This window comes from Anopheles aquasalis, chromosome X (assembly GCF_943734665.1).
Source record: "Anopheles aquasalis chromosome X, idAnoAquaMG_Q_19, whole genome shotgun sequence".
In the NCBI taxonomy this organism is placed as follows: Eukaryota; Metazoa; Arthropoda; class Insecta; order Diptera; family Culicidae; genus Anopheles; species Anopheles aquasalis.
In genome coordinates this window covers 3,514,893-3,535,442 of record NC_064876.1, presented here as the reverse complement: position 1 = coordinate 3,535,442, position 20,550 = coordinate 3,514,893, and the positions used below count along the sequence as shown (strand labels likewise).

The following is a 20,550-nucleotide window of genomic DNA, read 5'->3' as shown; positions in this document are numbered from 1 at the left end:
AAAATACAACCAAATAGTTTTGAAAGGTTGTACTTTAATATAAAACTAAGATTTAAAAAACAGGTAAGTCGAATGGTTTCTTCACCGAAAAATCTTATATAGATATGAGACATTTTAGGATTCGAATAAATCAATGAGACTTATAAATATGAGACATTTTAGGATTCGAATCAATCCCGGGCTTCGGTATTTTCGGGCTAAAAAATGCCCATTTTTGACGATTTTTTGTGACGTAACCATTCAACTTTAATTTTTCAAGTAAATGGCATATTACTATACAAATTTTGAAGACTATTCGGTATTGTTTTGAGCCACATTCAATGAAAAATTAATCCATGGCATCCGATTTTGGTAGGCATGTCGTCGCATAGGTACTTTTTACGGTGCCCATCGTACCAAAGGGTTATTTGAACTATACACATCGATATTCTTTTGATAGATTATAAGTTTATTCAGGTAGCGCCGTTGAGTTTTGTTTGAATTTCCTATTTTTCGATTTTTGCCAGATTTTTCAAGTTGAAATAGTGATCGCAATGGTCAAACCGGGTTCGTCGCTTAAATCTTAAGAGCCAAGTCTTTTGATGCGCACCAAAAACAGTGCCCATCGTTGCTGCGTGACGGGTCATCAGAAAAATGCAAGTCGATACTCGTTTGAAAGATCATAAGTTTATCTAGGTAGCCCCGTCAACTTTTTGTTGATATTCCAATTTTTCGATGATTGGCAGATTTTTGAAGTTGAAAAAGTGATGCTTTTCATCATTTTGCCTAAAAGCACGATTTTTGGCGATTTGTTTTAAAACAAGTATCAACAATTTTAATCTGAAATCTCGACAACGATACCTGGCAAAGAGTGTACAAATTATGTGTAAAAAAAACCTCAAATCAATCGGTCCAGCCGTTTTTACGGTACTGGATGCGCACCGACTTTGAAAACGTTGGTTTTGGGATGAGTTGCCAACGTTGCACGAAGCTCGAATTTTCGAAAAGTCTGTATCTATGTCAGTTTTTCCTCGATTAATCCAAAACTTTCACACAATACTCTTGACAGGATCAGCATTTATGGAAAAATATTAAAAACATGGGTAACAAAAGTAAATAAATACCGAAGCCCCTTAACCCTTAACTAAGCAGGTCTAACAAAAAAAAAACAAACCACCTACACGCAACAGTGTGGAAAAGTAAGCAAAAAAACGTACACTAGCAACACGGACCGCTTTAAGTTGGTAGCTGCTGGGGCGAGCTCTCTCACACACTCCGTCTTTGTCGCAACGTTAAATAGAAGAACAGAAAAAAAAACTCATTCTCTCTGTCCCCCTCCCACATACACCACACAACGCCACACCACGCCAGGACGCCAGGACATAGGTCGATAAAATGAAAACTCAAATTCTAAAAGCTACTGCCGAGAGCGGAGCCAACGCCAGCAAAAGAGGCACTGGGCTGTATAAAAAAAAAAAAACACACACAAAAACGGTAAACGCTAAAGTGACAGAGCAGATGGATGCAAAAGTGTCGCTTTAGCAAACCTGGGGGTACGGTACGGGTGGGCAAGCACGTGTGGAAGTGTGGCTCCTGATGCTGTTGCTGCTGGAAGGGGGATTCGTGGCACTGCGAACCGAATGTGGTGCACATAGCAGATGGTCTGTTCCGTTGTAGGTACTTCTGTTGATCCATCCCGATCCGTCCACTTTCAACAGCCGCGCGCTCTTTTCAAGCCCTCCCGTACCCGCCCCCGCTCGTTCGTTCGTTCGTCCGTTCGTTTTGATCTCAATTATAACTTTTGTGCCACTTTTCCCTTTTCCTTTTGTGGCGTTTATGTTCCGAGCGTTAGCGTCAGAGCGTCCGGGCGTGTTAGGGTGTCCTTGCAGTGGAGGCGCGCCCCACTTACAGATGGATGAAACTTTTTACACAGCCCACAGCTCCTCGCGTGGCCATCAGCATGATTAGGACCGTACTGAGATTCGGTCCGCTTCTGTCGCCCCCACGCCCCCAACCCGGTCAGGAGGAGGTCCCCGGTTACGGTGAGAATCGTACTCGACCAGTGCACTTCAAGCTCCAGCTCCGGATAGCCCCCGGAACGCCAACTCGCGTGCCATGGCGGCCTTCATTTCCATAAACCAGTTCAACACCCAGGGGTTACGCCTGGCTTCGGCTCGTCCTCGGGCTCGGTATATTCGCAGGGAGGGAAACGCCAGTACGCTCCAGTTTGGTCTCTAGAAGACGGATCCGTCTGGCTGGGGGGCTTGTTGGACAAGTAGCGCAAGAATTAATATATTATTTATGCCCGCCACCCCAGGCCAGCCTGTGGGTGTACGCTTCTACTGAGAAATCTTCGCGTCAATAGAATAAGGAACGGAAACGGTGCCCCCCCCCCCCGGGGGGGGGCTGGCAGTGACGATTGTGTAACCAGCACGCATCCAAAACGCTGCACACGCTGACTCTTTCGGGGGGGGGGGGGGGGGGGGGGGGGGGGGGATCCCTCTAAGGGACTGGGTGGTTAGTAAAAAATTAATTCCCCTTCCCCACGTTCCCACACCATGAAATGTACGGCTAGCGTCAAGCAGCGACCGAGTGAGAGAGAGAGAGAGAGAGAGAGAGAGAGGAGAGAGAGAGAGAGAGAGAGAGAGAGGAGAGAGAGTTTTCGGAGTGGTTCGTTTGAAGAAAGTTTCGTTACCAAAAAACCGTTTGATATGGCCAATATAGTTTGTTTTTCTTTTTGCCACAGCCACCTCCCAAAAGGAAAGGACTCTCTCTTTCTCTCTCTCTCTCTCTCTCTCTCTCTCTCTTTCACTCTTCCTTCAAACGCCCTCGCCCTTGAGGTGGTGTCCCACTGGGACTGGGAGTCGATCAATTATAAAACATTGCATTAACATTCTGCTCCTGCAAAAGTTGCTCTTCTTCTTCTTCTTCTGCTGCTGCTGCTGCTGCTTCTTGCGCTGGTGGCGCACAAGGCGCAAGGCTGCCCGTAATTGGGAAGGTTATTTTAATCAATTTGCGCCCTCCCCCCTTGTGATGAAGGAGCCCACTGCTCCTGGGGATGTAGGCTGGGGAACCAGAGCTGAAAGAGCTGAAAGTAATCATTTTCCAGCGGCGTACACCCACCACCAGCCATCCGGACCCCGGGGTTTTGTAGCGAAAGCGATAGCAGTTGTGGTTGTGAGCAGTGGGAAGCAGGGGGGGGGGGGAGGGGGTGCTCATGCGACCGCTGCAGCGTTCGCTGATGGTCGTGGTTGATAGCTTTACGCCTTTGTGTAGCCACCGCTCCTGTGGCGCACCGCAGCGCGCTAGCAGCGGTCTATAAATATTGATAGCTGCTGCTGCTGCTACTACTTTGGTGTATCTGGATGAGGCGACAACCATCGCACCCACAAAATCTTTCGAGGCTCTTTAGCAGCAGCAGCTGCTGTATATGAGTGGTGGGCGGGTCTATATATCGTGCTTCCCCTTATTCTTTTCTCTTCTTCTTTCCCAAAATTCTCCTTGTTTTCACGATGACCCCAAAACTGATGGCGTCGTTGGGTTGGAATTTGTTATTTTGCCGTTTTTTTTCCTCCCCCCCCCCCCTCCCAATTGCCTTCACGGGCTACATATATTAGGTTGGAGCTTGAGTCTTTTTGTATTTTAGCAATAGATGGCTTTGGAGTCGTCTTTCTCCACCGTTATCAATCACACTATGTCATATCAAACCTCGTTGTTTTAAGGGTCATTTGATGTGTCTTTTAATGAAAACAAACCAGAACTTGGAGAAGTGGACAAAAAGTTATCGCTTTTCAAAGATGTACAGTGAAAATAGTGAAGCAATTCGCTATATTTATGAAATTTTTCTAAAAAAATTGGGCCACCAACGTGATGTGAAAGGCAAAAGGTGGTTAACCAAACTGGATCATGTTTGGTTGAAAAAAGTTGCGCGAAACCAAAAATTTATCCCTCTGAAGTTTTGCTAAAAAATACGAAAAGCCTTATGCTCCAACCTAATATATTTTTCCACACGAAACACACGCGCGCCCAGCAGCACCAGCCGGCAACCAAGCGGCTACACGAAGTTGACAGGAACAACGTCCTCGATGGTAATCAGCCCGTCGGTCGGTCGGTCGGTCGGTCGGTCGGCCTGCCTTTAACTATTCGACCAACTCGTGGCTTCGTTCGTTCGGCTTCCCCTTTGTGGCTATCGGTTCACTAGCAATCGGTTCGGAATGCGTTCACTGGCGCGCTGTTCTCTTTTATCACCTCCCGAGACGGGCCTAATGATGCAGAAACCATCACATGTTCGTAATGGCGACGCGTTGGAGTTCTCGCTTCCCCTTTTTTTTTTTTGGCCGGTTGGCTGCCCGCTAATCTCAGCTAACCGGTGCGATCAGAATTCGTGGTAGATCGAGACGAGACGCACCGAAGGATACTAGCGGTGCAAAAGTGGGCGGAAGGGTAGGCATCACAAATCAATCCAGGGATTGTCCACCACCCGCCCCGATTTGCCCGATTGTATCCGACGTACAGTGCCCGGCACAAATAAAAATCCACTCACGACGATTCATCTACATTGCTGCGAAACGGTTAAGTTTCCGCATGTAACAATTATGTGTATATTTTTATCATGTAGAATGAAGCCTGTAGCTTAATTTGTCATATGGTTTGTAAAATTTGCATGCACCATAAATCAGTAAATTGCATTTTAAGTTTAGGGTATGACACAAAGAAAAATCCATCCAATACAAAATCAGTTGCAATATTGTTATTTATCAATTGATCTACTTCTCGCTTGTTGATGCTGTTGGATTTTCCTGTGTTATTGATTGTAAAAATGGTTGATTGTTGATTGAAGTTGAAGTTGATTGTTGGCGAGTATAAGTTGCCGGAAAAGTGACTGTTTTTCTGAACCTTAAAAGGTGTGTAAAAATAACTTTTCGTGTTTGCAATCTTCACGTGTGGGGTTTTTAAAAACGTTATACAGAGTGCAGAATAGCTATAAAGTATGGGAATAGTCGGGTATAGTTAGGGTATGGTATTTTTTGTGTCATACCCTAAACTGGAGATTGAAACTTGAAATTCAATTTACTGATTTATGCTGAATGCAATATCATAAAATCATACGCTTAAATAAACTACAGGCTTTCTTCTACAAAATAAAAATATAGGCATAATAGTAAGGAATGTAAATCATAGCCGATAGTGGATTTTTATTTGTGCCGACCACTGTACGTAACCCGGACGGAATTCAACGCGGTGTTGGAGCACCTGCTTACTCACCTTTAATCCATTTGTGAAACAGCTTTCCAAATCTGGCCGTCTGGTAGATCCTAGCCATCTTGCGGTCGTAGTACCGACGAGAGCGGCGGCGGCGGCGGCAGCAGCAGCAGCAGCAGCAGCAGCAGCAGCAATTTGTTTACGCAAACCAAGCCCGTTCCGTCAGCCATTCAAGCAGTGTCTAGCACCGGTCGCACTGTCGAGGACTGTACCAGGCACGGCACGCCAATCCAACACAACGCCCAACACAACAATCCACACCACATTCGGGAGGTGCGGGTACCTCCAGTCAGCACTACCGCACACTTACACAAAACACATAAACGCACGTACGCGCACCCTAGCAGCAGGATCGCTCGCTCTGTGACTGTGAACAGAGTTTGTAAGACAGAAAAATCGGATGATTAAGCAAAGTATTATGAGAGAGACAAAAGAGCAGAGCAGAGAGAGAGAGAGAGAGAGAGAGAGAGAGAGATCGAGAGCGAGAGAGGAGGAGGAGAAACATGGAAACGTTGCTGGTTGCTAGGATTCGGAGGAGATCAAGGCGTCAAGAAGGTAACCGGGAGAGCTCTGGGGAAGCTCGATTGCTTTGCTCGATTTGCTTTCAATTATCTATCTGATTTACTAGGCCGACCGGGTACGGCAGGGCAGCGCAGCCGAGGTCGGGGCGACAGATAACGACAAATTTACGCAGGACCAGATCCGGGCCCGGGACGGCACACAATCTGCTAGCAGCAGCAGCAGCAGCAGCAGCAGCAGTAGCGGCAGCAGGATAATTTGGGCGTAGCGTGGGAAGCTCGTCTTCTTCGAAGGGTTGCTGCAGGGTTTTCGGGAGTCATTGGCACATTGTATTGACGCTTTTTTTTTCTCTTCTTATCAATATCAGCCCTCCTTTTTTCTTCTTTTCCTTCTTTCATTGCTGGCATTGCTGTATAAGTTCTGGTCCCACTGGCTGTACTGCCTCCTAAAGCTTGGAACACTTAATATATGGTCGCATAAAATAGGACACAGCTCAGGCTAGATATAAGCTAAACACATAGTAAAGGTGGCATTTTGTAGGTATTTTATCTAGCTATGCGGGAAAAATAGCGATTAAATTATTGTGCCACAGTGTTGTGTATGAATTAACGCACTTTTGGTTTTTTAACATATATAAGGACGGATGAGCCGTATGTTTAACGCACTTTTGGTTGTTTATGCTACAAAAAATGTGCTGCACAGTAGTGGAAGCAGTCGCATTGTCCATTTTTCCCCACCATTTGCACAATACAGATGGATTTTTAATCATTTTACGCTGTTTCTTTAGTTGTTTTGTTCGATAATATCTCAATATAATTGTATTGGACTGTGGGTGCTGTGTGCAATTTGGAGGATTCAAGGATTTCTGGTATGAAATCAATGCAATGTTGTTTCGATACCAATTTATGGTCTCTGTGCCGCAATGGCAGCTTGCTAAGTCGGGCCAGAACTTCACCGGACCTTTGTGAGACTCAATAAAAGGTAGAAGGATCTTTTCCAGGCATTCTTCTGGGCACAAACGGCCGTTCATGGACTCTCCCGTGATGAAAACTTTCGTTTTCAAAGCACAACTGCCGATCGCTTGCTCAAATGAGCAGGTTACGAGTAATTTTATCTCCGTAAATGAACTAAAACCTTCTTATCGCATTCCCTGTATGATTGCTAATGTCAAATTTGCCTCCCAGCTTATGGCAAAATGCTGTTTTACGTGAGATTCATCGTCTATCAAACCCCATGGTTCAAAGTCGGTCAACAATTGTTCGTAAGGCTTCCTTGCACGGATTGTTGGCAATCAAGCGTTGGCCGATGGAACTAGTTGGCTATTTTATGGCTCACAAACCTTCCCACACAAATATTTGTTCAACTCTGATTGCACTGGTCGTAAGTTTTTTTTGGCCAAATTACGCTTAGAAATTCCAGGATCGGTTGAAAACTGTTTGATTATGTTTTAGCCGTAGCATTGGGCATGTGTTGCGCTTCTTCGCCTGTTTTATTATGTCCAATTAAACGTAAGATTCCCCACCCGTAACGTTTGAATATTGTATTTCGAGCTTCGGCTGAAATTTTGGGGATTTTTCTCCAGGCAAACCCGAAGTTTTCATAGTGAGTGTGCAGAGGATTTTCTTCTCATCCTTCGTGTTTCATCGCGTGATAACTTTTGAAGGTATGGTTCGATTTTGGCAAATTTTTTATCACTAAAAGAAAAGACTTGGCCCTTTAAAAAGACACCAACAGAGTAGCAAAGCGACCACTAGGAGCGCTACAGTGAGTAAAAGAATGGGGCCAAATATTAATTGTTCCAAGCTTTAGTAGCTCTAGAGGAGCCGTGAGTGCTTGCTTTATCGACGATCTACTCAATGTCGCCTGCAACGCAGTCAAGCACAGGATAAAACTAGGTACAGGATGACGATGAAGGGATGAAATCAATCGGCACACACATAAACACGTGCTAGGCAACTTGGTTTTGTTCTATCGTGCGTACCACAACGTGCACGCGCACGTTGATGGCAATCGGTTTCCGGCAATCCATTCAAATCCCGTTGTCCGTCCGTTGTCCTTTGTCCTAGCGCACAGGCCGCTCTCGCCACAACAACCGCATTCATCCCGCGTGTCGCAAGAGGCCACAAATACCCCATAAACACTCAATACACTGCAGCGTGTACTAAATTCTCAATCAAATTGCGTAAATTGCGTTCAGCGAGCGGTTGCCACTTGGCTGAATGACGCACTTCACACTCGCCCAACGAGCTCGGTCATAAACAGTCACACACAGGCGGGCACGAGCGCGCGCACACATACGTACGCCCCCGCAAATACACAGATTCTCGGTAAGGATTGTGGGGCCCCGTGGGTGGCGTATTGCTGTTCGGTGAGCTTGGTTTGTAAAACAGGATGGACGATGGAGCTTTAGCGGTTTTCCACACGGGCATCATCTTTGTCGGCAGTGAGAGAGGGAGAGAGAGAGAGAGAGAGAGAGCGAGAGAGCGAGAGAGAGTGCATCCAGGTTTGATGACCCTGGAGCTTGGGCCATTTCCGATGTGCACGTTTAACGATTTACACAACGATCCACAAACGCACAGAGGGGTATTTGCACCAAAAACCGGCCAAAACCCTCGGACAAATTTCTTTTGGTGTGTTCAAATTTTGCCTTGCTGACAATTTTAAAATGTTCTACACATGATAGCACTATTATAGAAAGCTTAAACAATGATTACACATCCCTGCTACGTTATCATTTTATCAGCTGTGAAGTGGAAGGATATAAATTGCTGAAATAGGTGCGTTAAATAGGAAAAAAACAATAGTTATAGTCAAGATAACAGCCGGTTCTTGGTATGCACGAACATCTACGGGGCTAGTAGAATATTTTGCAGTGCTCTTAATGGTTGGAAACTTATAAATAATCACAGTTTTATTTTTATCAAAAATGAACCTTCGCAAAAAACCATAACAAAAATGAAAATCTCAACTTCAACGTTGTCTCGAAAACACGGCAACGCCCGCGCAAAAATTCAGATAGCATTTGAAAGAGTAAGGCCTCTGGAATATAAAACCAGTTGAAATTGTTCCGCCTGGTTCCGCTTTACCGATTTATCGATGTTTTTGTGAAATATGGGGTTTTCCAGAATTTTTCACCTGTTTTGCTGTACTTTTGCTTTTATTTTCCAGCTTGATTTCTTGGCGATATTTGTGCGAAGATACTCTAAAAAAATGCTTCAAGAAGGTTTTGGCGACGACATACTTCAATAAGCTGGGAGGAAATTAGCTCAACTTTTAGAGTGACCCTCAGTAGTAGACAGAATGAAGGTCTTTGAAAGGAAATTCTGAGATTGAAAGCAAGTTTCAAGCGAAAATGGATGGATTCCAATATCAACTGGATGATTTCAAACGTTGCTCATGACAAACGGTTGCAATCTAGAGTGAATTTAATATTTTTGGAGTAGGGTAAACGCTATAAAAGGGGGGCGCTCAAGGAAAATTACAAATGTTAGAGAAATAAGAGAAAGGCATATTCATAAACATTGTCTCGCTCATATATGCTGAAATTGCTAGAAAACATTAGTTTTTTTTTCTACGGTTTTAAATCGAACATCAATCATATTGCAACAACGAATAACAATCATGAGGGGTGTTTTTGGCCGCTTTTTCGCTCCAATACCACCCCCTGTGCGACGTGCAGTAGTGTCCACCCTGCCAGAAATAACCGATATTAAACTCCCCTCTGCTCCCCGCTTTCCCAGACTCAGAATCCCGATCGCAGCGGTGTGATTTGTTGGAATGAAAGTCAAACACAGTCAGACACACACACTTCTACCCGGCCAAAAGGATCTCTCCCATACCAAGATGTGGGGCGGCCAAGTGAGCCTGCAGCTGTCAGGCTAGAGCTGCAGAGTGTCAACGAGGCCCAGGCCCAGAGAAACAGTGCTAGCAGCAATGCGTAGTTGATTACAGCATAGTTTAGGCCGGTAACTGTTTTGCTGCTGATTTATAGCTCCCCCCCCCCCCCCCCCCCCCGCGCCAGCACTGTTCCTGCGCCTCATTGGAATAACAATAATATGATGGTGGCGTAATACATGGCCGCCACATCTCGATCCAACTCGGGATTTTCATCGACCAGTGGCCATTTGCTTCTAACTTTCCTGCTTCCTTCCTTGGTAGCACAGGTGGACAACGCGTAGCACCAGGGACGCCACCAACAGAAACGAGAATGTGTCCATATAGGTGAGAAAGAGAAAGAGAGAGAGAGAGAGAGAGAGAAAATGAGAGAGATAGCAGAGGCAGGGTAGGCGTAAGAGCTAGACAGCGGCCCGATAAGGGTCAGATGATTTATGTTTCGCTTGGTCCCGTTCGCACGGCGTTGACGGCGTCCCGGGCACCCGGGCCGGGATCCTCGAATCCTTGCGGTACTTGAGGCGCAAATGTGTGTCTGTGTGTGTGTGTGTGCCTTAGCGGTTTTGTAGTGCACAGGCGACCCATGGCGGTTATGGTCCTCTCCAAACAAACTTCTCAAGTAGAAGCTAGAGCAGCAGCAAAGGCAAATGGTTCATGGTTTATCTTGATTTTTGTTTACTTTTTACTTGTTGTGCGTCGTCGCTTATTCAGGTCTTCAACCTACACGGGCTCCCCCGGCGCTCTCTCTTTCTCTCTCTCTCTCTCTCTCTCTCTCTCGCTCTTCATAATTTCAACATTATAATTCCCCTTCCTTCACCCGCCGGTACGCCGGCTCGTCGTCTTAGGGTTGCTAGGATTTTGTGTGTGTTTTTTTTTCTCTCCTTCTTTTCTCTTTTCTAAACTTGTGTCTCGCCTTCCTGTGCAATCTGGTAACAATCCCAGTCCCAAAAGTACACAGTACAGCGTGCGCACCGCGTTGAGTGTGGCTGCGCTGATGATGAGTCAGTGTTCCTCCGGCATTTACATATTATCGCAAAGTTTGCGCCCCATTCAGAAGCAAATGGTGCCTAGCCAAGATGTAACTAGCTAATTTGCAACAAAAAAAAAAAAACGGAGGAATAAGGAGCTCGGGATTCCGGACCACTGATCTCCTCTCTACTGTAGGTGTACCAACCAACTTCCTTTACGATATCCTGAACAGGTTTTGCACCGATGTGCTGGAGCGTTGTTAAGTAGCAAAACAAACGTTCCTCTGTCATGACGCCCATTCTGGTCGAATCTCGATCAATGCTTGATTTAAACTGACTATTTGTTGTCGGTATTGGGTGTTGTTAACTGTTTCATCATGTTTTAGCAGTAATTCTGACTTTTTTTTCGAGCATTCGATGCGAATGCCGGAGCAGTTTTCTTCAAATGGAAGCCAAAGATCAATGCTTCCCGCATTTCGTCATTTTTCGGAACAAAAATGGTCATTTTTAACACGATGCCAAACTCGATCTGTCTTGTTTAATGGGTTTTCTGGGTATAAGGTATTATTAACAGATGTCCAAACAACCAAAAAAAAAAAATGAGTTAAGATGCGCTTACACCAAACATTCACGTTTGACACATTAATGCGTAAAAGCTCAATTCATATTGGTACACCTAGTAGAAGCCACTCGAACTAAGTTCTTGTGCTGCTGCTGCTGCTGCTGCTGCTGCAAAAAAAGACAGCTCCCTCGATACCTCGAAAGGTACACTTTCAATTCCAGTCTCTTTATTGGTTTATTTGCTCCAGCTCACCGGCAATGTTCGCACCGCACCGACCAATTCTCTTTCGTCGATATCGCTTACGCTCACTCGTCGACTCGCGGCGGTGCTGTTCGCCTTTGGACATTATTGATTATTGGCTCTCATCTCGTTACATCTCCGCGCCCTCCGACCTCACTCCCACCGGTGCCCTGCTGCTTCCGTTTTCCGCTTGCTGTTCTCACATTTCTCTTCAATTTCCCCTCCGGGCAGGGCCCGGGTTTCAATTGAAGACAATCTAGACAATACTACTGCAAAAAAAAAAAAAAACAAACAAAACAACACGATGATGGCCGTCGATCGAATACCGGCCCATCGTCAAAAGCGTAATTAAAAAGGAAGGTCCCAGCGGCGATTGTAACAATGGAAACCGCTTGAAACGCATCAATCCAGGGATAAGGATCTGGTTTCGTTCGGAGCGGCTGACGGCTATTGGGCAATTCAATTCCCATCGACAGCTCTAGCCAGCTACAGTGGTCGGCATAAAGTAAAAGCCCCCCTCTATGGTCCACCACATTTTCGCCTGTAAATTCGACATTTTCGGTCGCAAAGTCCATGTGATTTTTTTTTTTTTTGCCAGAAGATTATGATTGTGACAAAAGGAAAAGCCCACTTTTGCAAAGGACTTAAATATTATTAGGACTTTGGCAGAGCCCTGTGGTCACTGTATCGTTAATAGGACATTTATTAACGTCTGTTTTAATGTTTTACGTGTTCTTCATTATTGTTTACAGATGTTAAGTTCACTTATCCTAGCATCTCCAGTAGAAAGTCGATTGCGCGCGGGTTTTTGCACGAGGAATGGGTGTATCAACGGACAGCAGACCATATGCTCATCAGCAAACAGCAAAGGATTCTTTGATTTATTCAGTCCGCGTGTGGGCACGCGAGGAAGCAATTTTGTTGAGCAATGGGAAAACGATTTTAAACGAATCTCTAAAACCATAAGTTCTGATTGACATCCTCGTCATCTAGAATCACCTTCTCAAAGCTCAGGTTGAAAATTTACGAGAATTTTTATATAAATTCCCGTTATGAACGATGTTTCTATTAACAACTATTATTTTACGAGACAATACAATGAGAAAAATACTCAACATAACTAAAACCATGTGAAATACATGTCAAAATAGTTACAAATGAAAATCCGGGGGTATGAGTGGCCCAATATGAATTTATAAACATGTTTCCTTGCAGGTGGGCTTTTACTTTTGTCACATTCGTGATCGACCATCTCGCATATAAAGAATTTTCAAAAAGAGACTATCAAACCAATCAAGCTCAACGCAAGTGATTTGGAAAGAGGAAAGCTCGGGCTTCTAGCAAAAAAATAGCACATGGCCTTTGCGAACGAAAATGTCGAATTTACAGGCAAAAAGGTGATGGACCATAGAGGTGGGCTTTTACTTTATGCCGACCACTGTAGCTCCTAGCTAGGGGTTTGTTGCCTTGTTGCCATTGCCCCCCCCCCCCCCGCCCCATTCGCGCTTCCATTCCATTCATTTCATTTCATTTTGATTTCAGGCAAATGTGTGCGTCGATGATGCTGCCGCTGAGGGCGCGTGGTGTGCCTACCCTGGCCTGGCTAATCCTACCTCCCGTGTTTTTTTTTTTCTTGTCCAGCGCACAACAGCAAAACCCCAACAAAGCCTCGGAGAAGCCTCGAAGAGACTGACTCAGACTGGCAGGCTGGGGGTGGAGAAAAAGATGCTGGCACTCGTAAGATGTATCACCGTACCCGGGGGGGGGGGGGGGGCCGTCGTTGTTGGCCGGGTGTTTCTTCTATTGGTTCGTCACCGGTCCCTTCGGTCCGCGTCCTCGCTCTCCCCGCCCCTGGGAAGCGGGGCCCTGGCGATGGGATTGAGAAATCCAATTTAAATTCGTGCCGTGGCGGCGCCGCTCCCGCGCGGTTCGTTAATGTTTCTTCGGAACGGCACGCTCGACGAGCGCGAGCGCGAGCGCGCGCGCGCGCCCGCTGACGTGTTAAAGGCAGGCAGGGGGGAGGCTGCGACAGACCCGTGCTAGAGAGCAAGATTGACACATGCACGTATCGCGAATTATGCTAATGGAAGTTTACCGAAGGCTGTTTACTGGCGGGAAACGCACACGGAACGTTCGGATTGGCGAATGTCTTCTAATCATGCCCCTGCTCTAGCTCTAAACCCCGCTCCAGCCCGCTCGCGTGACGTGTTTGTCGTCACCTTCCGTCCCCCGGGGGTGTCTCTGGTGGCGCGTGCGAGTCCGAGCGTCGGTCATGCGTAGTGCGACCGCCAAATTGTCACTTTGTTTTTTTTTTTCCTCTGTGAACGAAACATTAGAGTGTGCCAGTAGTGGCTTTTAGTAGTAGGGAAGGTAAGTTCGCTGACATCGCTCGCCACGACGCTTCTCCGGCGTCGTCCGGTGACGATCAGGACGATCAGGCCACTCAACATCTGCTCCGAAAAAAAATAAAATAAATAAAAAACACAAAGTAATCCATGGAGCGAACGAGCGAGCGAGCGAGCGAGCGAGCGGTTGCTTTTTTAGTGGCTGTTATTCCTACACCCCCTTTCCCCCTCCCCCCCCCCCTTGGTGTGTCCTCGTGGTGGCACCTCGGTGTGTCTAATAGTTGTGGTCAAAGGTTCTCCAAAACGAAAAAACAAAAACGAAAAAAACAAAAAAACACAAAACCCCAAGGCATGGCTCGGCGAGAACTCGTTGGTGAGAATGCGCTGACTCATCGCAGTCATCGCAGTGATCGGAGTCAGCGTAGCGCAAAAGCGCAGTAGCCAGCGCAGGCTTGGGATTTCTTCGCCCGGGAATGTTCGTGGTTGCTTCTGGGATGGGAGGAGAGTGAAACCCGCCCCCCCCCCTTCCCCCATCTGCTCCAACAGCATGGTCCTCATTCATCCTGCGACCTGCGACAGGCCTGAACCTGATGATCAGAGTTCCTAGCATCATCATCCTCATCATCATCGCCGCCGCCGCCATGTGTAATCGCTTGAATCGATCGAACTGCGCAGTTCGTACTCGTGGCCGAGGTGAATTTGTCTGCACCCTCGCTACCAATCGACCCCCCCCCCCCCCCTAAACCCTCTCCCAAAATGCGTGGTGTGCCAATTAGCAGCGCCCGAAGCCGATTCTATGGCGTCCCGCTCGTGCCCGCGCTATGCCGTGCGATCTGCCTTGCTCTTGTTCATTATCATTATGATTACCACCATGCGTCGGCAAATCGATAGCACACCTGGGCCCTGAGCTCGTGACATTGGAATCGATGGAGGTGCTACCATTGCCTTGCCGGTTTCGCTCTTGTCTTGCTGGTCTGCATTGTTTGCATGTTCGCACCACCAGACTGTAAGAATCTAATCGCGTCCACACAAACAGCTGCAACACTGTTAAAAAAAAAAAACGCCATATCTTTTTCATTTTTGTTTGGATTTTATTTGAGTAAAACCAAAAAGTGGTGGGAATTTCATAAACTTTTTGAAACAGTAATCAGATTTTTTTTTCCCCGGTATGTTACTTTTTGGATGAATTTATGGTCTTGCGACGGTAGGGGAAGCCTAAGCCGCTTGGCCGCAAAGTGATGAAATACCGGACATGGTATTACTTCGATGAGAAACACGTTCGCTATCCTGTGGCAGGATGGCAACGTCGAAGTGATACACCTAAACTGTGTCACAGAACTAAGAATACACTTTTATTTCGCGCTGCTTGCGCGTTTTAAAAACATGTAACAACACTGAACATACTATTTTAATTAGTTCAATTCAAATCTTTCGCCTTCGTTTCTGTTTACGGCACGAAATTCGCTTTTGGGAACCATGACACGCGTGGCACGCACGAGTTCGATTCGGCATTTCATCCAAATGATTTTTAAAAGAGTCCAAACTCGCATGATTTATATTGCCTAGTTTTCCTAGCATGTATTCCCATATGCTGAGGTCCAGCGGCTGCTAATCTCGAGACGCTGCGGTCCATTCCAATGAGCTTCAACCCTATCGGCCACATTTTTGCGGTTATTCCTCTGCTTCTTCAAAAGGCTATATCCAAGATCCTTCTTAATTAGTTTTACATGCAATTGTGATTCATTTTCAGATCACGCGCCATTTTTCTTGACGAGTGTTCCGGATTTCATCGTATACGCTCCTTGACCGCCTTAATTATCGCTGGAGTGCGTACGGTCCATGTTTCGCTCGGTTTTACGTTTCAGGGACAACCGATCTTTGAATCGTTTGATGGTCCTGTGCGCGAATATTCTGGACAAATTCAGATGCGATAGCTTGATTCTTATCTGATGGTTAGTTAGGTTTTGACGATGTAGCATCTTAATTTAGTCTCTAATTGAATCCATTTGAATTTTCTAGAAAACAAAACTCAAATTCCGTAGTAAACAGACCACTTTTTCGAAAAGAAAACACAGATCTGACATTTAGCTGCCATAGCCACTACAGGGTGCACTAGAACAACTGTATCACTTTATCGTTGTCATCCTGTAGTTGCCAGAGAAGTCAGCTGATGATTTACACCCTCGGCTGGCCACCAGGACGCAAGTGATAATGGGTTAGAGATGCGATACCACACAACAATGTATATTTTTTCTTGCTTAATCGTGTGTAGTTTTGTTCCAGAAAACAGAGCTTTAGCGGGATGCTCCATTGTTGTCCTTTAATTTGGAAAAATCGCCAGTCGAATCACATAAAATGCTTGTGAGGAGGCCTCTGGTGACAATGTGGCATTGGAAACCACTCGCAAAGATGGCCATTTTTTATTTGCGTTACAAGAAGCGTGAAAATCGACCCAAAAACGATTAGGAACAGGAAGTTAACCAGCCATTTCCATACGCTTACGTGCCATGGAATGGTTCAAACAGTAGGTAAATGGGTGCACCATGCATTGAATGATATGCAGATGGAGGAGCGACGCCAAAACACTTGCGAATTCTTGCTTGCTAGGTAAAAACGAAAGCTCGTTCCAGCTTCTTGTGGAGACTGGCGATGACAAGTGAAATGAAAAGTATATTTTTGATACTCTAAAATGCAAATAAAATCATTAATAGCTCACGGCCAACCATCAACTTCTCCCGCAAGACCACAATCGCATTGAACGCAAGACAATGCGCTGCGCGTTTGGGTGGCGGTCAGAAGGTCGGTGTCGTCTATTACGAGCTTGTTGTAGCCTCGTGAAACTGTTAAGACACTAGCAAATAATCAAAATGCACCGCGCTGTGCTTGAAACAAGGCCGATTTATGATCAACGACATCATGGGAAGTTGATATTTCTTCACGAGAACGCCCAACTCGAACCTCGACAAAAAATGGTCCATAATGTTTTGAATGCAATAAACTGGGTGGTTCTACTTCATCCCGCTGATTAACTAGACCTGGGCCAGTTAATTAACTGGCTGGGTGGTTTGTGTCGCTAAATGAACAATTCTTTTCATATGGTAGGCACACATTGCCCAAAAGAAATAGGAAAAATGTAAAGCTAGCAAGGAAAACTACTAAGATGAATTTAGTTTTTAGTTTTCTCTTTTTTTAACTGTGTTTTCATTAACAAAAAAAAAACAGCAGTTTTAAGTTGTATACACCTAGTATAAGAATAAAGGTCTAGAAACCAGCGAAACCAGATTGAGCTGACCGTTCGACAATGCTTCGAATCGAATCGAAATCGATCGGAAAAAGCTAGGAAAAGTGACGCTAGAATCTGTAGAATTTCTTTTTCTCGTATTACATATTTCTTTCCCCCCCAGGGATTCTTACAATCGGCGCCTGCGTGTCGTGGCCCCTGCCGTCCGTACGGGTCCGTATTCCGTGATGGACGGCGTGTAGGCGTAGTAACAGTCATCAGTCTGACAGCGTGGCGCTTCGAAAGCCGCCGAGGTCACCGCCAGTCTGGGCCTCGCGGACACCACAATGGTTTGATGTCGGTCCGCAAGACCGCCCGAGATTTCCGGCAATGTCGCAGCAAGCGGCGCTCCTACGCAAATCGCGCTGCTTTCGGCCGGTATTTGGCCTTCCACCGATTAGTGCAGTGCGCCGGAACTTACCGGTACCGGTCCTGGGCGCATGCGAGAGAGAGAGAGAGATTGGAAGAATAATGGGGGGGAGAAGAAGAAGAAAAAAACCCTTAGTGCCCCAGTGCCCATGGAAGGCGCCAAGTAGTAAAGCCAAAAAAAAAAAAAAAAAGAAAAAAACCCCCCCAAAAGGAACACGAACGAGCGGCTGTTGAATGGTCGGTTCTGACCACAGAGTCGAGTCAGACGTACCGGCCGGGGGTCGGGTGGGGGTCTGCTAACTTTGTAACGTGGATTCGCGCGCGCGCGCGCTTAACCGCGGTCTCTATTTCGCTCGCCGCCGCAAAGCGCCGCCTCGCACTCGCCGCCCACTAGCAGCCTGCGCAGCCCTCCGTCCCTCCCTGCTGCACACTGCCGCCCAGTCGCCTGTCGATCAAACGAGGGGGAGGGGGGGGGGGGGGAAGGGTGCGGGTGAGGCGGGAACGGGCGAACGGGATTTGTTTATCCGCCTGGCAAAGCTGGCATCAGTCGAGCGCGAGCACCTAAACCCGAACCTGTCAGCGCTGCTTACCTCCTCCTCTTCCTCCTGCTGGCTGCCACCCACCCTCCCTCCCTCCCGCGCTACTCTACGCTGTCTGTGTGCGCGTACGTCTTTACTTATTTCACGGTGATCGACATCCCCTGGCGGGCCGGAGAAGGGGGTGCAAACCCCTTCCTCTTCCAGTGAGCGAAGCGCACTCGGGGGGGGGGGGGGGGGGGGGGGAGGTGAGGGGACGCTTCCACCAGACAACAGGCCTCCAGCAAAGCAGATCACTGAAGCGGACGCATGTTCGTCGTACGTCCAACTGGGGGTGGGAGCTGAGGGGAGGCATGATCACCGAAGAGACAGCTTAATTGATGGTGTCATGTTTCGGCTCGTTATGAACACCTCACCCTTCGTTTCCGCTCCCTCTCTGCTTCCCCTCTCACCGGCGGCTCAGTAAACCCCCCTCCCCCCCCCCCCCCCCCACTTCCCTTCCTTTCCTTTCCTGTCAGCCACACTGCGGGTGGAAACCCCTCCACCTGGGGGTGTTAAATGGGAAATGATGAACCAAGTCAGGTGGAAAGTGCTAAGAGTTTTCTTGTGGTCAATCCACTCAATCCCCGTGCCCGTCCCCTTTCCTCTCAGTGCTCTTCTACCAGAAGGGCCCCCCCCCCCGGCCAGAACAAATAACCCGGGCTCGCCCACCCGTGTCCACCGGAGCGGCCGGGTGACGTATTGTTGATTTTGCGAAGGTTTCGCGTCCTTTCTCCGCCCATACCGTTCACCGCCCAAGTACTCTTCTTACGTACGTACGTGCGTACGTAGGGATCCCTAGCAGCCTGTAAACACACCAATTGTTCCACCGCCCCACCCACTGGAAGGGATGGACGCCGCCCCGGGGTATTAGATGGTGCCGGAGATTTTATTTCAGAGAAGAAAGGAGGAAGAAAGCTTGAAAGAGAGAGAGAGAGGTGGGGAGGGGGGGGGGATAGAAGCTGGACAGCAAATAAAGGAAAAATTAATTCCCCAAAAAACCACCCCCCCCCCCCCCCCCCGGGGGAGGGGCTGAGGTTAGCTATGACTTCTAAAATTCATAGAAACCAACCCGAAACTCGCCCCGTCCGCTTTAACGACCACTACTACAACGATATACTGATCCGTGTCACGCCGTGTCCTTGAAGTTTTTTTTTTCTTGTCTTGCGTTTTATGTGAAAACAAACGAAACCAGCAGCTCAATCTTATGTGTGCTCAATTTACCGGGTTACCCTGGTAGGAAGTGTTACCGATTGAAAACACTATAACTTTTTTGTTTGAAATGATTGCGTATTGATTTCGAAGACAAAATTGACAAAAGTCTAATCAAAATGATCAGAATCATTTCACTTTAGCTTGATGTGGTCACCTTTTGCCTCGACTATAGCTTTTTAACGGTCCAAAAACAATGCTCATTTGGCTCATTCTCGTAAAATCGATTACATTAAGGCATCCATACTGGGCCTTATTTTTTAGTCCACACCTTGCTCTCTAGCACGGACCAGATGGAATGGTCCATCGGATTTGCATCTGGCGCAATCGAAATCCACTGTGTGGACAAAATGAAGGGGTTGAACATCAGTTTTTTAAAGGGGGGACTTCGGTATTTTCGGGCCAAAAAAATGTTCGGGCCCGTTTTTGACGATTTTTTGTGACGTAACCATTCAACTTTATTTTTTCACAGTAAATGGCATATTCAACTACAATTTTTGAAGAATATTTGGTATTGTTTTGAGCAACAAAATTCGTTGCAAAATTCATCCGTGGCATTAAATGTTCGTAGGCGTGTCGTCGCAAAGTTACTTTCTACGGTGCCCATCGTAGCAACATGACGGGTCATCTGAACTATATAAATCGATATTCGTTTGAAAGATTATAAGTTCATCTAGGTAGCCCCGGAGAGTGTTTGTGTTGATATTCCAATTTTTCGATTTTCGGCAGATGTTTTAAGTTGAAAAAGTGATGCTTTTTATCATTTTGCCTAGAAGTACGATTTTTAAAGATTTGTTGAAAAAAAAGTATCACCAATTTTAATGATATCTCGACAGGGCTACCTGACAAAACGTGTACAGATTATGTGTTAAAAGTTTCAAATCGATCGGCGCAGTAGTTTCTACGGTACGATGGGAACCGACACAAAGTAGCGAACTGCATCGAGCCTTGCACGAAACGCGGATTTTCAAAAAAACTGTATCTTTGTCAGTTTTTCCTCGAGCGGATCCAAAACTTTTACACAATACGCTTGAAAGGATCAGCATTCAGGGAAGAATGTTAAAAATATGTATCACTATTGTATCAACCGATGTTACGAGCGGTTTGAAAGATACATTTTAATAATTCATTCCAGTTCTGGCCCAAAAACGCAATCAGAAGATCGAAAAACGGGAACGGCCAGCTTTCGAACGGTCTTCGTCCCAACACAGACAAGACAACACCTGTGCACAGTGTCGCAGCAAGCCGAACGCTACGAACGAATAAGGGGAGCGCGAAAGTGAGGAGCGGCGTGCAGCATTTGAAGGCAGTGTTGTGCCACTAGCGCCGGGTGTTGTTTAAAATCCGC

General features: G+C 46.5%; 1 protein-coding gene across 3 annotated transcripts in view; it reads right to left on the bottom strand.

Annotated features, from left to right (window-relative positions):
- Positions 1-20,550, bottom strand: part of LOC126572018 (octopamine receptor Oamb-like) — a 52,844-nt gene that overhangs the window by 21,101 nt on the left and 11,193 nt on the right. For all 3 annotated transcript variants that reach the window (XM_050231129.1, XM_050231050.1, XM_050231211.1), the window contains exon 2: positions 5,245-5,608. The gene's annotated coding sequence lies outside the window, so the exon portion shown is untranslated. The remainder of the gene's footprint in view (positions 1-5,244; positions 5,609-20,550) is intronic.